At 43.8% G+C, this 18,016-nt stretch overlaps 1 non-coding gene across 1 annotated transcript; it reads left to right on the plus strand.

The window, feature by feature from the left end:
* The first annotated feature begins 12,609 nt into the window (after positions 1 to 12,609).
* On the plus strand, positions 12,610 to 12,714 carry LOC137095745 (U6 spliceosomal RNA). The gene has a single exon (XR_010908898.1). It is a non-coding gene; the product is annotated as a U6 spliceosomal RNA (small nuclear RNA).
* The last annotated feature ends 5,302 nt before the right edge of the window (positions 12,715 to 18,016 follow it).

The raw sequence follows: 18,016 nt of genomic DNA on the forward strand, positions 1-18,016 counted from the left end.
TCAGGGCCTGCGAAGCAGATGGCAAAAACAGAAGAATGGCCTGCCTCAGAGGAGCATGCTTGTTCCATCAATGTCTTAAAGAGTGAACTGAAACTGGGTTGTTGTAGGTTTTTTTGGGCTGTATGGCCATGTTCTAGAGGCATTCTCTCCTGACGTTTCGCCTGCATCTATGGCAAGCATCCTCAGAGGTAGTGAGGTCTGTTGGAACTAGGAAAAAGGGTTTATATATCTGTGGAATGACCAGGATGGGACAAACGACTCTTGTCTGCTGGAGCTAGGTGTGAATGTTTCAGCTGACCACCTTGATTAGCATTTGATGGCCTGGCAATGCCTGGAGCAATCTTTTGAGAGGTGATTAGATGTCCCAAATTGTTTTCCCTCTGTTGTTTTGCTGTTGTAATTTTAGAGTTTTTTTTAATACTGGTAGCCAGATTTTGGAACATGAAAGGCATTGCAGACTACTTCAGCCAGAGAAGTCAGCCATAGCAGAGCATCTGATGAATCAACTTGGACACAGCATATTATTTGAGAACACAGAAATGCTGCACCACTCTCACAGCCACCATGTCAGACTACACAGAGAAGGCAGTGAAATCCACAAGCATGCAAAAATGTATCTTAAAAAAAAATCCACAAGCATGTGGACAATTTCAACAGAAAGGAAGAAACCATGAAAATGAACAAAATCTGGCTGCCAGTATTAAAAACTCTAAAATCAAAACAGCAAAACAACAGAGGGAAAACAATCTGGGACAGCTAATCACCTCTCAACAAAAGATTGCTCCAGGCACTGCCAGGCCATCAAATGCTAATCAAGGTGGTCAGCTGAAACATTCACACCTAGCTCCAGCAGACAAGAGTCGTTTGTCCCACCCTGGTCATTCCACAGATATATAAACCCTTTTTCCTAGTTCCAACAGACCTCACTTCCTCTGAGGGTGCTTGCCATAGATGCAGGCAAAATGCCTCTAGAACATGGCCATGCAGGCAGAATGCCTCTAGAACATGGCCATACACCCCAAAAAACAACCCAGTGATTCCAGCCATGAAAGCCTTCGACAATACAGTGAACTGAAATTTTGGAGTAAAACCCAATACAGCCATCACTGAGCAGCCAGAATACTGTATTATTAGCTACCTAGTTAGGTTTTCTGCCAAAGTGGGAAAAAAATACAATTTTGACTCTATAGAGTCAATGTAATGTAGTTAGCCATTCCATATTCACAATCACTATTTGGTCGTGTTAATGTCAATATTTCCGTGATCAAAATCTCCTCATAATCTTCTTCTCTGGGAATAAAGGTTAGATCCTATAAAGTTTGGGCTAAAGCCCAGAGTTGATTCAGTATCTCCATTGGATTCCACCAGTTCCCACAATTTGGATTCCAAACTAGGCCTTATAGCCATCCCATCCCCATAGCATTATAATATTTCAGCCTCATCTGTTTCCCTCTTGAAGATTTAGCAGGTATTTTGTTATAAGCGCTCCCCCTTTCCAATATTTAACAAGGACCGGCTGCTGTTTCGGCCGTAATTTTGTTAGCGCTGATCTTGGGTTTTTACGAATGGGAACCTTCCTCCCGTCTTGTGATTTATTCCATATTTCCTCCATTCCACTTCCCCGTTTATAATTCTTCTTTATTTTATTACTCTGCGTAATTCCCCTTTAGGATTTGTGGGAAAATAAATCCCAGCACCTTTGTGTTTCCATTTTTTAAAAACCCAAGGAAACCTATGGCTAGGTTTGCATGTATACGATTACATTTATATGTAGAGAGGGAAAGGAAAAGTACATTTTTCTCGCTAACCAAAATAGGGCTTGATGACATGCATAAATTAATCACATTTGCATATATCTGAATAGCTGAATAATTTTGTTTTCTGCCTTGTAGTCTAGTCGAAAGCAGTGCTCCTCAGAATCACAGCTGGCTTTTCAAACTCCAAAGTTGTCATGCAAAGTTATTTATGCAACCATGAGGACTAGAAACATGGCTCATTTTTCCTAATCTAACTCCATAAGGCAGTGATTCTCAACCTGGGGGTCGGGACCCCTGTGGGGGTCGCAAGGGGGTGTCAGAGGGGTCGCCAAAGACCATCAGAAAACATAGTATTTTCTGTTGGTCATGGGGCTTCTGTGTGGAAAGTCTGGTCCAATTCTATCGTTGGTGGGGTTCAGAATGCTATTTCATTGTTGCTGAACTATAAATCCCAACAACTACAACTCCCAAATGGCAAGGTCTATTTTCTCCTAACTCTACCAGTGTTCACGTTTGGGCATATTGAGTATTTGTGCCAAGTCTGATCCAGATCCATCATTGCTTGAGTCCACAGTGTTCTCTGGATGTAGGCGAACTACAACTCCGAAAACTCAAGGTCAATGTCCACCAGACCTTCCCAGTATTTTCTCTTGGTCATGGGAATTCTGTGTGCCATGTTTGATTCAATTCCATCATTGATGGAGTTCAGAAGGCTCTTTGATTTAAGGCGAACTATAAATCCCAGCAACTCCAGCATTACCAAATGATAAAATCAATCACTCCAACCCCACCAGTATTCAAATTTTGGGCGTATCGGGTATTTGTGCCAAATGTGGTCCAGTGACTAAAAATATATCCTGCATATCAGATATTTAGATTACGATTCATAACAGGAGCAAAATTACTGTTATGAAGTAGCAACAAAAATAACGTTATGGCTGGGAGTCACCACAACACGAGGAACTGTACTAAGGGGTCGCGGCATTAGCAAGGTTGAGAACCACTGCCATAAGGCCTTGTTCTGAGAAGGATGATATGATGTAGCAGGATTCCCCAGAATAAGGCACAAAGTGAGATGATATAGATGTAGAGATTCAATGTGGCCACTGAAAAGCCTTGGCCAGCATATCCGTTGTGGAGTTTAGTCTGAACTTTAAGATAAAGACTGAAGTGAATGGAGCCCCCTCTATTTCTTTCTGTGGTAACCCACAAGAGCTGGGTTTTAGGACAAGAATATTGTGTCCAGTTCCAGAAAGTTGGTGACAAACTGGAATATATCCAGAGAAAGGTGGCCAAAAGTCTGGAAACCAAGCTCTGTGAGGAACAGCTGAGGGAATTAAGAATGTCTGCCTTGGAGAAGTAAAGATGGAGAAGTGTCGTTGTAACTATCTTTAAATATCCGATGTCATGGAGAGGATGGAGACAAGTTTGTTTTCTGCGGCTCCAAAGTTAATTGGAAGGCAAAAAATCTCACCTAAACCAGTGTTTCTCAATCTGGGGGTTGGGACCCCTGGAGGGTTCACGATGGGGTGTCAGAGGGGTCACCAAAGACCATCAGAAAACACAGTTTTTTCTGTTGGTCATTGAGGTTCTGTGTGGGAAGTTTGGCCCAATTCAATTATTGGTGGGGTTCAGAAATCTTTGATTGTAGGTGAACTATAAATCCCAGTAACTACAACTCCCAAATGTCAAGGTCTATTTCCCCCCAAACTCCACCAGTGTTCACATTTGGGCATATTGAGAATTCGTGCCAAATTTGGTCCAGATCCATCATTGTTTGCGTCCACAGTGCTCTCTTGATGTAGGTGAACTACAACTCCCAAAACTCAAAGTCAATGCCCACCAAACCCTTCCAGTATTTTCTGTTGGTCATGGGAGTTCTGTGTGCCAAGTTTGATTCAATTCCATCGATGGTGGAGTTTAGAATGCTCTTTGATTGTAAGCGAACTATAAATCCCAGCATCTACAACTCCCACAGGACAAAATCAATACCCTCCCCCAAACTCACCAATATTCAAATTTGGGTCCAGTGAATAAAATACATCCTGCATATCAGATATTTACATTACTATTCCTAACAGCAGCAAAATGACAGTTATGAAGTAGCAACGAAACTAATTTTGTGGTTGGGGGTCACCATTACATGAGGAAGCTTATTAAGGAGTCGTGGCATTAGGAAGGTTAAGAACAACTGACCTAAACATTAGGAAGAACTTCTCTATGATAAGAGATGTCCAACCATTGAATGGACCTCCCAAAGTATGGTAGACTCTCCATCTTTGGAGGTCTTTAAAGAGAGGCTGGATGGAAATCTTTGGGAGGGATTTAGTTGTGTCTTCCAGCATAGCCGTAGGTTGGATTAGATGGCCCTTCCAAGTCTATGATTCTAAAGTCCTAGATTTGATCCTCAACATCTCCAAGGAAAGAGTTTTGCCAAAAGCTGTTTGTCAGTGCAAACCATCCAGAAGTAGTTGAATCAAGGCTTTGGCTCAATATAAAGCAGTGTCCTCTGTGTGCCGATTTAATTTCTGAAGACTCCCTTGAAATGGTGTCACGTCTTTAGGAAATGGTTGCGATCTCAAGAGGGTTGTGCAAGGGAAACTGTTTGAAAATGCAACATTCCCAGAGCGGCGATGAGAATCTGTTCTCTCCCCTCACTCTACCTAAAGAAGGTTTGTAGGGGTTTCAGGCCATTAATAGACAGGAGCCCATTTTCTGCAAGAATATGTGTCCCCTCGGAAAACTCAAGGAGACAGCTATAAAGCTGCAAATTGTTGTTCAGAGTCGATAAACGTGGACCGAAGTCGCTACATTTTCAAAGGGTCTCGTGGGGGACCGCTTTGCCTTTTGCTCTGTGAGATGGCTCTCGAAAAGCTCACAGGAGAGGACCAAAAACATAAAAATGTGGGCCCACCACTGATAGAAATCTTCTCAAAGTTAGTGCATCCACTTCACAAAACCAGAGGTCTGTGTGGCAAAACAGGCAGCATGGTGTAGAGTGGCCATGGCAATTTGGAGCTGTTGGACTACTGCTTCCATTATCCCCAAATCCAATTTTCAAATAACAAGGGTCACTGAGGGATATCAATTCAACCACTACTTACTTGACTAAACCCACCTCACAGTTTTGTCATGAGGATAAAAGAATAGGGGGATCTATGTGTGTTCCACTGAGCTGTGTCATTACAAGAAAAATAGGACATCAAAGAACAACATGGGTCAGCACCCATTTTCATGGTTCTTTCAGAATGATATAAATATGTAATAGGAAGTCATGGGAAGGAGGGAGCAGGCTTGTTTTCTGCTTCCCTGGAAATGAGGATGCGGAACAATGGCTTCAAACAACAGGAAAGGAGATTCCACCTGAACATGAGGAAGAACTTCCTAATGATGAGAGCTGTTCAGCAATGGAACTCTCTGCTCTGCAGTATGGTGGAGGCTCCTTCTTCGGAGGCTTTGAAACAGAGGCTGGATAGCCATCTGTTAGGGGTGCTTTGAAAGTGACTTTCCTGCTTCTTGGCAGGGGGTTGGACCGGATGGCCCATGAGGTCCCTTCCAATTTTATGATTCTATGATTCTATGACACTTTTACAAGAAAAATGAATATACTTCCAACTTCCATCCAAAGGTTTTGGACATGGAGACTGGCAATAAAATGACCTATGGCAATTTTGAAACCATGAAGACAAAGATGTAAATATAGAACAGTTTCAAAGACTTTAATATTGTTCTTCCATTCTGTTGGTATTGTTCTTCCATTCTGTTCTCTTCAATAGTTAGGATTTGGTGGATAATTCCAGGACACCATTTGAAGCCTGGGAAAGATCCCATTTCCTACAAATAGGACTGGATGAGGAATGATTTATTTATTTACTTATTTATTTACTTTATTTATATACTGCTTTTCTCAGCCCTCAGGCAACTCAAAGCGGTGAACAACATCGATACAAAACATCACGAGACAAGTATAGGGCAATTAAAAACAATTGTAACATAAATCATTAAACATCAGTATAACAATCATTAGCGCCTCAACAGTAAAATCAGAATCCCGTCTCATCATCCATTATTCCGTATTCCTATGTTCAATTACACTGTTTAGTCAAATGCTTGTTTGAACAGCCAGATCTTCACTTTCCTCCGAAGGGGCTGATCTGATATCTGCAGGCAGGGCGTTCCACAGCCAAGGGGCCACCACTGAGAAGGCCCTGTCTCTCGTCCCCGCCAAGCGCGCCTGTGATGCAGGCAGGACAGAGAGCAGGGCCTCCCCAGATGATCTTAGTGTCCTAGTCGGTTCATAGGAGGAGATGCATTCGGAGAGGTAAATAGGGCCAGAACCATTTAGGGCTTTATAGGCTAACGCCCAGCAAAGCCTGGAGAAGACAATTATGCTGGGGAAAGTGGAAGGTAAAAGGAAGAGGGGCCGACCAAGGGCAAGATGGATGGATGGCATCCTTGAAGTGACTGGATTGACTTTGAAGGAGCTAGGGGTGGTGACGGCCAGCAGGGAGCTCTGGCGTGGGCTGGTCCGTGAGGTCACGATTACTCGGAGACGACTGAACGAATGAACAACAACAGGCTAACGCCAGCACTTTGAATGATGTACACTCTTGGGGAACCCTGGACCTTTTGGCTGAAACTGGCCTCCATTGGGTTCCAATTTGGCCCTTTCGGCCTTCCTAGGGTGCATCTACACTGCAGAATTAATGCATCATTTGAACTTCTAAAGCTCAATGTCAATGTTGACAGTTGTTGTTTGTTGAGGTAGCAGCACTCTTTAGCAGAAATGGCTAAAGACTGACAAAAATGACAACTCTGATGATTCCATAGCATTGACTTGCAGATTTCAAATGTTAAAGGAGGTCTCCAAGGTGCTGAATCCAAGAGCTCACCTCATTTCAGAACCTTGGATAGTTCCACTGAATGTTGGTCACTTTATGTTTAGCATGAAGCCAGCCAAGAGTTATAGATATTGGAATTTAAGAATTCCTGGTGTATTTCCTAGAGAGGATTTAACACAAGACAAAACATCACAACCTCAGATTCTCTCTTTCATCACATCTGCCATTTATTCTATTTTCAAGTGGGCACTCTGTTATAACAGCCTGGGAAATTCAGGTTAATGTGTGTGCTCTTTTCCTCTTCTCTACAACAGAAAAGCTGCCAAAAACAAAACAAATACAAATACAATTCATACAGATGCAGAAATAGCTTTCCTGGGAGAACCTGGACATGAATGCCTGCAAGAGATTTGGGAGATGAATTTGTCGTATGATCCTTCTCCCGCCTGCCCATCTCTTCCATGAGGATCCTGTTGTTGATGTTTTGTGTGGTTCTTTTTCTTCCCTTATTTGCCTTGGCTTGGCTGCTGCCTGTTTTATGATGTTTTAATTATTGCTGTTTATTTATTGTAATCATATTTTAATTGTTTGTGTAAGTGCCTTGAGTGCTTTGGCAGGGGGGGCAAATTATCAATTAAGTTATTATTAAAAAGTTATTACCATGTGTACCTATTCCAAGCCATGACTCCTGAGTGCCAAGAATAGAGTTTCTCTCTTTTTCTTCTCCTTCTCAGCTCACTGTTACTTTGAGTAGTCGGTGAAATGTCGAATCCGCTCAGAGGTCTACTCTGAATTTGAAAAGAGATCCCTAAGCTAGTGGTGACAATGGAAGTTGATGGTCTTCTGTGTTAGTAGGATACTGAACCCACTTTGGCTTTTGTAACAATGTTAAAGGAGCTTTCCAAGGTGCTGAACCCTATTTGTCTCAATGGATTCAGCACTTTGGATAGCTCCTTAAAAGCAGAAGTCGGTTCGTTGTCCCTCTGACACAGAACCTTGAGTCATGGCAGTCAAAGTAGAGTCAAACTGCATTTGTTCTACAGTGTAGATACACTCAGACCAGCTTGAACTATTACTTAGTCTTCTATACACTGTTGAATGAAGCAGTTCTGGACCATGCAATTTCAAATTTCAGGTGATGTTGAGGATGCTACCAAATTTTAATTTATTCCTGACAGAACTCTGATTTGCTGCTTTGGATGTTGAATTGCTATCAAATCAACCTCAACTTATGATGATTTTTTGAATAAGAGCCCTGCATATCAACCTCCCTGTTAAGGTCTCACAAATGCAAGGCTGTGGATTCCTTGAGCAAATCAATCCACCTCTTTCTTTTCTCTGAATACCTTCCACATTACCAAACATTATTATGTTCTCCAATGAGTCACAGTGTCTCATGATGTGCCCAAAGTTCAACAGTTACAGTTTAGTCCTCTTGGCTTCTATGGAGAGTTTAGATTTGATTTAATCTTGGACCTATTATTATTATTATTATTATTATTATTATTTCCCTGCTTTTTTCTCTCTATGAAAGAGATTCTCTTTTTAGCGGTCCGTGGTATCTGTACAACTCTCCTCCAGCACCGCATTACATTTATTTATTTATTTAAAACTTTTATATCCCAATCTTCTCTACCTCTGCAGAGGGACTCAGACCGGCTAACAGCAAAGATTCAATGCTAACACTGAAAATCTAAAACATAATACACAGCATTAAGTTACCAATTACATTACATAAATTACATAAAATTACATAAAAGCCGTTCACCAGGAAAAAATCATGTCCAACTCAGTCCGTATGTCCAGTCCATATATTATGATCAGTACCATTAGTCGATTGCCGGTCTCAGGCATCATTCCACAAAAGCTTTGTTGCACAGCCAGGTTTTCACTAGCTTCCTAAAGGTCAGGAAGGAGGGAGCAGATCTAATCTCGCTCGGGAGAGAGTTCCATAGCCGAGCGGCCACCACAGAAAAGGCCCTGTCTCTCATCCCCACCAGACGCGCCTGCGAAGATGGCGGGACCAAGAGCAGGGCCTGCTTGACTACATGAAAAGTGGTGGATATCTTGGCATTTAGGTGTATTTTGTTAAAAAGGAAATATGGGAGATCGTAAAGACCTCCCTCTCCCTTTGAATTCCCAAATGGTATGTTCTATGAAGTGGTGTGTTTTATGCTGGAAATAAGGGGCTGGCACAGCAGGCAAAACTGCTGTGCTTCAAAAAAATCCTGCTGATCAAAAGGTCAGCAATTCGAGTCAGAGTGGAGCACCCATCGTCGGCCTCAGCTCACCTGCTGACCTAGTGGGTCGAAAGCAGAAATGCGGGTAGATAAATAGATACCACTTTTAGTAGGTAGGTAATAAAGGTGCCCTTAAGAATATCGATCAGAGGAAAGCTCCTCGGCACGGAAGATGGAGCAACAACACCCCCTGTGGCCAGAGTCGAGCACAGCCTCCAAGATGCCGGGAATAAGATGGGGTAGGGGGGAACTGCCTTTACTTGTGTTGTCTGTCCTTGTTAATTGTATAATCGGCATTGGATGTTTGCCATATGTTTGTTCTGTAAGCCACTCTGAGTCCCCTTTGGGGAGAAAAGGGCGGGATATAAATACTGTAAACAGACAAGCAAATAAATAAATTCTATCCTGGCATTCTGTATTAATGGTAGAGTATCTATTTTATGGCATATAGATGGAGCAAGTCTGGACCATACCATTACAGACTCTATCCAGTAGATGTTTTCAAGAGGTTTGAAAGTCATATCTGAACCTATCACAGAGTTCCCTTGTCAAAATTTGTTCATAGGGGGCTTGCGCTTGCTTCCTTCTGAAGCTTAGTGAGTGTGACCTCCCTAAAATTTTCCATGGCTAGCTAGGGATTTAAACCCAGGTCTCAGAAGCCATAGTCTAACACTCAAAACACTGTAGCCTGCTGGTGCTTTTTGTTTGTTGGTGGGGCACATACCACTACCTTATTGAAACAGGCCTTCCATTTTTAGCTTCTTGGATATGCTGGTTCTTAATTAGTTCTAATGGGTTTTTGACTGTTTCACACCAAGGTTTTTACATCCAGATTGGGTCCCATAAGGGAGAAAAGTGTGGTATATAAAATAAATAAATGGGTATTTTGGGAAAGTTCCCCTTGGAGGCTACAACTCCCAGCATCCCCCATCCAGTTGGGGGATTCTGGGTATTGTAGTCCCCAAGGGGAACTTTGAGCTCTGATTTAATAAGCAGATTGAAAGAAACAGCCAAAGGATCTGGAAGGGAAAAGGGCCCAGCAGCTGAGCGATTTGGAGATCAATTTCGCCTTGCCCCTTTCTTTCTCTTTCATTCTCTCTCTCTTTTTTTCTTTCTTTCTTTCTCTCGCTCCCTTTTTCTCTCCGCTTTCGTCCAGTGTCCTCCAGGGATGAGGCTCACTTGTCGGCTCTGGGATTTTCCAATATAAAGTGTCATCTTCCGTTCAATATTATTGCATCGAGGCTCTCTAGAGATTCAGTCCAGAGGTAGTCTCCTCACTGCTCTCTGGGGAAATTTCAGAAGAGCCTGAGGCCAGGCAAAGGAGAGCGAGGGAAAAAAGAGACACCTCTTTGGGTTTTTAATGTTTTGTCTGACAAAGAAGGTGGAAAATGGGCATCAATGGGGCAAGAAGGGCAGCTATGGGAAACTAAAGTCTAAGGGTGTGTCTGCATTGTAGAATGTATGCAGTTTGACACCACAGGAACTTATGAGCTCAATGAGATGGGATACTTGGGAGTTGTACTTTTACAAAGTCTTTAGTAACTTAGGCAGAAAAAATGAAATGCAAAGATACAGAATAGGGGTGCCTGGCTTGACGCCAGTATATGTGAAAAAGTCTTGTTTTCTTCTGCCCTGGAGACTAGGACATGGAAAAATGACTTCAAACTACAGGAAAGGAGACTCTGCCTGAACATTAGGAAGAACTTCCTGACTGTGAGAGCTGTTCAGCAGTGGAACTCCCTGCCCCGGAGTGTAGTGGAGGCTCTTCCTTTGGAGGCTTTTAAACAGAGGCTGGATGGCCATCTGTTGGGGGTGCTTTGAATGCAATTTTCCTGCTTCTTGGCAGAATGGGGTTGGACTGGATGGCCCATGAGGCCTCTTCCAACTCTTTGCTTCTATGATTCTCTGCCAAAGATTGCTGCTGTCTTGCCAAACTTCATCTGCTAGGATACCATAGTACTGAGCCATTGCAGTTAAAGTTGTGTCAAATCACATTAATTCTGCAATGTAGATGCACTTGGGGTCTTTTCACTGGCAGCCCCTAGACTCCAGAACTCCATTCTCAAAGCATTTAGACTGATGTCTTCCTTACTGTCTTTTCCAAACCAAGACCTTTTCCTTCTGTCCAGCCTTCAAACTGGGTTTGTTTGTTTTTTTAGTAAATTAGTGTGATGCATCATGTGCTGGATATCTATCTGCTTCCTGTTTTATCTGTGAACATTTGAAAAAAAATAGATAGTTCAATGACTTTTTAGTTTCCATGCACTAGGGACTTTTTCACAATGTTTGCTACGACTGGTGGAAGCCCCTTTGAGTCCCAAACTGGGCGAAACATCACAGTTTTGCCACTTTACATATCCATAACTATAGGTACAGCTACATCAGGCATGGGCAAATTTGGGCCCTCCAGGTGTTTTGGACTTCAACTCCCACAACTCCCTATCGGCTATTAGGAATTGTGGGAGTTGAAGTCCAAAACTCCCAGAGGGCCGAAGTTTGTCCATGCCTGATCCACACTGTAGGATTGATATAGTTTGACATTACTTTCACTGTTATGACGCGAGTTACACCTGTACCTTGGGATGTGTCTGACTTATCCACGGTAGTCCACACTTTAGTTACATCCCGTATAGGCTACTGTGACACGCTCTATGTGGGGTTGCCTTTGAAGACTGTTTGGAAGCTTCAAATGGGCCAGTGGGCGACAGCCAGATTACTAATGGGAGCAGCACTCGGGGAGCATACAACTTCACTGTTGTGCCAGCTCCATTGGCTCCCAGTTTGCTACTGGGCACAATTCAAAGTGTGGACTACTGCAACGCACTCTACTTGGGGTTGCCCTTGAAGACTGTTTGGAAGCTTCAAGTGGGTCAATGGGCAGCAGCCAGATTGCTCATTGGAGTGGTGTACAAGGAGCACAAAACTCCCCTGTTACACCAGCTTCACTGGCTGCCCATCTGCTACTGGGCACAATCCAAAGTGCTGGCTTTAGCCTATAAAGCCCTAAACAGTTCCGACCCAGCTTACCTGTCCAAACATATCTCTCTTTATGAACCATCCAGAAATTTAAGATCAGTTGGGGAGGCCCTGCTCTCGATCCTGCCTTTCTCGCAGGCGCGCTTGGTGGGGACGAGAGACGGGGCCTTCCCAGTGGTGGCCCCTCAGCTGTGGAACTCCCTTCCCAGGGATATTAGATCACCCTCCTCCCTCCTGATCTTTTGGAGAAGTGTAAAAACCTGGCTTTTTGAGCAATCCTTCGAAAACACAGTGTAATTGGATAAATATAGTATGATGGAATAACGGCTTAGACGATGTAATTGATTAGGGAGTTGAATTGATATTGATTATTATAGTTTTAAGTGGTTTTATATGGATTTTTATTATGTGGTTTAATTGTTTTAATTGATATGTTTGTATATATGTTGTGGCATTTAATTGTTGCCAATTGTACGCCGCCTTGAGCCACCTTCGGGCTGAGAAGGGTGGGATAAAAATGCAATAGATAAATAAAATGCTATGGAATGGGATTGGTAGTTTGATGAGGCATCGGCACTCTCTGGCAGAGAAGGCAAAAGATCTTGTGAAACTACAACTCCCATAATTCTATATCATGGAGCCGTGGTGGTTACAAGTTGTGTCAATCTGTATTCATTCTACCCTTAGTACTTTCTAACTCACATCAGATACTTGTGGTGCACATTGGCACTGGTGACATTCATGACAGCAACAACAACATATTATTATGGTCCAAAGACCCTTATTGCACAAGGTGTGCAGGTAATAAGATTCGGTAGCACATATACTAAAATTGGAACGATACAGAGACAATTAGCATGGCCCTGCACATTCATGACAGTCTTGCGACGAATCTGTTTTGGGGTTCACTCTTTAAAGGAATGCTCCAAAACACTAAATCAGATCTGCTAAATAACATCCTCACCTTGGGATTATCACGGGGTGTCTGCGCCCTACACCACTGGAGAAATTACACTGCTTAGCCAGTATTGCACCACCTGACATCCACCGGGAAGTAGCAGCCAATAGTGAAAGGACCAAGGCAGAGACACCTCCATCTCATCTCCTGTTTGGGTATCAGCCAGCACGTCAACGACTTAAATCTAGAAATAGTTTTCTAAGATCTACAGAGACACTCGCTGGAACACCTCAGCAAGCGAGAGTCCAAAAGTGGCAGGCTCAAACCCAGCACCTCAACCAATGGCTGATACCAAATGAGAGACTCCCCCCTGGGCACACAGAAGACTGGGCGACTTGGAAGGCACTGAACAGACTGCGCTCTGGCACCACAAGATGCAGAGCCAACCTTCAGAAATGGGGCTACAAAGTGGAATCCTCGACATGCGAGAGTGGAGAAGAGCAAACCACTGACCACCTGCGGCAATGCAACCTGAGCCCTGCCACATGCACAATGGAGGACCTTCTTGCAGCAACACCAGAAGCACTCCAAGCGGCCAGATACTGGTCAAAGGACATTTAATCAACTACTAAACTCACAAATTTTGTATTCTGTCTGTTTGTTTGCTTTGTTCTGTTAGAAATGTAACATAAGTGACTGGTTGCCCTGACACAACAAATAAAACCTTGGGTAGCTCCCTTAAAGTCTGGACTGAAACCCAGAGCGGGCTCCCTGCTCCGCTGACATGAAAGCCATGGGATGATGGATATTAGGGGCAGAAAGTGGGTTTTGCCCATTCTCACCCGCCTCACTTTCTCGCTGCCAATAAGCCGGGCCCTTTTGTGGCAGCTCCGTGCCGACAGGGTTAAAGAGGGCCCGTCCTCGGTGGCATGCAATTTATGATCCTCTGAATCCGTTTTTAATTATTTTTTGCTGTGACAGAGGTGGAAATATCCAACTTCAAATGGCTGGCTTTATTGATATGCTGCTATTTGTGCCTCTGTGGAGGAACAATCCTGTAAAAGCAATAAATTAGAAAACCCTTTTTCTCATTAGAGAGATAGAGAGACAGGTGGGAGGGGGAGAAAGTGGGGAGGGAGTCTTCCTCTCTCCTTCCTGTCTTTTTTTCCCTCTCTCTCCTAAGAGAGCCACCTTCTCTTTTCTGAAACACGTATAATGATGCCTAGAGAAGACAATTATGCTGGGGAAAGTGGAAGGCAAAAGGAAGAGGGGCCGACCAAGGGCAAGATGGATGGATGGCATCCTTGAAGTGACTGGACTGACCTTGAGGGAGCTGGGGGTGGTAACGGCCGACAGGGAGCTCTGGCGCAGGCTGGTCCATGAGGTCACGAAGAGTCGGAGACGACTGAACGAATGAACAACAACAACAAATAATGATGCCACAGTGGGAAAGGACTTCCATGTCAGGGGGGCATTGAAGCCACTCCAGGTTTTAGTCTGAACTAAGTGCCATCCATTTGGATTCAGCAACTTGAATCTCTCTTTTCATGTTCAAACTCCAGCCTGGAATGGATTCAAGCTTTTATTTTTGGTCTCAGAATAATTTGTGTTGAGCGGGAGCACTGGTTTGCAGGCTAGAAAAGTTTTGCATGGAACTAGAACTCTAGTTTGCAGACTGGAAAAGCTTTTGCATGGAACAAGACCTTTGATCTGTGGATTGGAAAGGTCTGGTATGTACGATATGGAGGAGGAGCTTTGAGTTGCAGATTGGAAAGGTTCTTGCCTGGAACTAGAGCCTTGGTTTGCAGATTCAAAAAGTTTTCAATGGAACTGGAGCTCGTATTTGCAGAGTGGAAAGGTTTTGAATGGAGCAAGGGCTCTGGCTTGCAGACCAACCAGATTGCATGCCTAAAATAACTTTTACTGGGGCAAATGTATAAGATTTATATCTGGACCAGCCCACTTTGCTTTGGCCCCACTCTCAGCCCAAGGCACCATTCTTGATGTTACCTTGGGTTTAAAAAAAGAAGTATCCACCCTTGCTTTATACCTGTGGTTCCCAACCTGTGGTCCGTGGACCACCAGTGGTTCCCAAGAACTAAAATATGGTCCACAGCCTCACCATTACTACACTGTTGTAATGAAAGCAATTGGTCTCTCAAAAACCTCTTATACTGCCAAGGCAATGGGCATGTTGGCAGGGAAGAGGCTGACTGCCCAAGAAAGGCAAGACAACAAGCCCCCTGACTGTTGTTTCTCCTCCTCCTCCTCCTCCTCCTCCTCCTCCTCCTCCTCCTCCTCCTCCTCCTCCTCCCTTTCCCTGAGTGGAGCCGATCCATGTGGTGCCTGGAAGTGGGGGCGCCTTGGTGTCTTTGTTCTTAGGCCTATTCCTGAGGTTATTTGAGGTGCTGATTGAGAAAATTGCATTGGATAGACCACATCAGATCTAGATTATTCAATATGGTTTTCTGTGGGCAAGCAGATGGCAATTGCTGTATGGCATATGTTCTGTATCAGAAACTAGAGCTGATGTGGTCTATTCAATGCAATTTTCTGAATCAGCACTCCAAATAACCAAAATGAATCTAAAGTTGACCAAAAACTGATTCATAACCCTTTTGGTACTAATGTTGGAGAGTGGTCCCTGGTCAAAGTGGGCCTTTTTCAAGTGCTCCCTAGTCAAAGTGATCCCTGGTCAAGTGATTCCTGGTCAAAGTGGTTCCTGGTCAAAATTGTCACTGGTCAAAGTGGTCCCTATTCAAGTGGTCTCTGCTCAAAGCAGTCCTTGGTCAAGTGGTTCCTGGTCAAAATGGTCCCGGGTCAAAATGATCCCTGGTCAAAGTGGTCCTTGGTCAGGTGGTCCCTGGTTAAAGTGGCCCCTGGTCAAAGTGGTCCTTGGTCAAGTGGTCCCTGGTTAAAGTGGTCCCTGGTTTTAAAAAAGGGTTGGAAATTACTACTTTATACTTATGATTCTCGGTCTTTGGTCTTCCAGATGTTTTAGGTTAAACCTCCCAGAACCCTTGACCCAGTCTCCTAACTGGGACTTCTGGGAACTGAAGTTTAAAACCATCCTCAGGGTCAGATTTGAGAAATACTGCATTCTTAAGTATACTCATTCATAATATTTAGTTGTATCCCACCTTAAGCCATCAGGAGACGTGGGTGATCATGATAATATGATGATGATGAAGATTATGGTGATGACAACGACGATGAGAATACAAAAGCCATGATTCTGTTTGACAATGCATCTTCAGTGTTTTGGTTTGGGAGCCTCTATAACTTGGAAGAGTTGGTGATATTAACAGCTGTATGATTAATGCTTGAGACTGAATAGTGCCCTTTTCTTCCTGCCACTTCGTCTGGAATGAACAGTATCCCCCTCCAATGGATTCATATTCCAAATGACAAGGAAAGAGACTCCATCCAGGCATTTTAACTTGTTTCCTTGTTGTAAAACCTGTTTGATGGTGGAATAGATTGCCTTGAAAGGTGATGGGCCTTTCATCTATGGAGGTCTTTCAGGAATGTGTTGACTATGTAATCCTCCATGAAGGAATAGGGTTGGACTGGAGAGCCTTTGGGGGTCCCTTCCAACTTAATAATTATTTTATTATTAAGCTCTTCTGACACTCATATAAATCTTTTCTGGAGTCTAGGAAGAAGGAATGTATGTGCACGTTTGTATCATGGAGGGTTGTAGTAAGAGAAGGGGGAATCTTTAGTCGTCTCGTGTTGGATTGATGGAATTTTCCACTTGAAATATAAAACAGGGGGTTGGAGGGATGAAGATTGGAACACAGCACATTCCCTCTTTGGGTTTTCAACCCTAGGGCCATCCTTTTAGATTTGTTATAGCCACCAGACCCCAGGGATAGCCGGATATTGATACAGCCGAGATGCCTCGGCACGGCCATTCTGCGTCCCCAAAGAGACACAGGCCAGATGCAGCGTGGAGAGAGTAAGATCCTCCGTGGCTGGTGAAACTCAAAGTTTAAAAGTCCTGCTGCCTCGTTGCGGGGCATAATATGAAACCATAAATCTGCTCGCGTCTCGGAAGGGCCCCAGGACTGCAGTGAAACTAAAGCGTTTCTAGTTATCAGAATATGGATTTACTCCTGGCGATCCTAGTAGCCAGAGAGGTGATGCTTTGTCCATTTAAATGGCAAGTTCAGCACCACTAGCACTCTTTTGCAGAAAAGACTGAAAGCCTTGTAAAACTGCAACTCCCAGGTTTCCATAGCATTGAGCCAAGACAGTTAAAGTGGTGTCAGACTGCATGCCTTCTATAGTGTACATCAGGCATTGGCAAACTTGGGCCTTCTGGGTGCTTTGGACTTCAATTCCCACAATTCCTAACAGCCTCAGGTCCCTTTCTTTTCTCTCACAGCCACTTATCAGAAAAAGAAAGGGCCTGAGGACTGTTAGGAACTGTGGGAACAAAAGTCCAAAACAGCTGGAGGGCCCAAGTTTGTGCATGCCTGGTGTAGATGTACTCTGAGTGTTGGACTAGGATACTGGGAGACCAGATTGAATCCCTACTCAGCTATGGAAATGCACTGGGTGAGCTTGAGCACTCTTCTAGACAAAGAGGATGACAATGTCTAATCTCAACTGAATAAAAAATCCCTCCAATAAAACCTTAAGAGGGGTCTTCATAGGTCATAGAAGCATAGAGTTGGAAGAGACCCCCAAGGGCCATCCAGTCCAACCCCTTTCTGCCAGTCCAAGACCTCCTGACATATGATCATCCGGCCTGCCTTTGCTTGAGAACCTCCAAAGGAAACTCCATTATGCTCCCAGTCAGCATATGCTTCCTAAGCACAGAATTGGAAGAGACCTCATGTGCCATCCAGTCAAACCCCATTCTGCCAAGAAGCAGGAAAATTGCATTCAAAGCATCCCCGACAGATGGCCATCCAGCCTCTGTTTAAAAGCCTCCAAAGAAGGAGCCTCCACCACAATCCGGGGCAGAGAGTTCCACAGCTGAACAGCTCTCACAGTCAGAAATTTCTTCCTAAACTTCAGGTGGAATCTCCTTTCCTGTAGTTTGAAGCCATTGTTCCATTGTGTCCTAGTCTCCAGGGCAGCAGAAAACAAGCCTGCTCCCTTCTCCCTGTGACTTCCCCTCACATCTTGATCCATGGCCCTCATCATGTCTCTGGTAGGCTGTTAGGAAGCTTGACCTGTCATTGAACATTGAGAATACCAAAGTGTTCTTCCAGCAGTCACCATTCAATCCCTCTCCATTGCCAGAAATACAACTTAATGGCGTAACATTAGAAATGTCTATCATTTCTGCTA

The sequence above is a fragment of the Anolis sagrei genome, chromosome Y, assembly GCF_037176765.1.
Source record: "Anolis sagrei isolate rAnoSag1 chromosome Y, rAnoSag1.mat, whole genome shotgun sequence".
NCBI lineage: Eukaryota > Metazoa > Chordata > Lepidosauria > Squamata > Dactyloidae > Anolis > Anolis sagrei.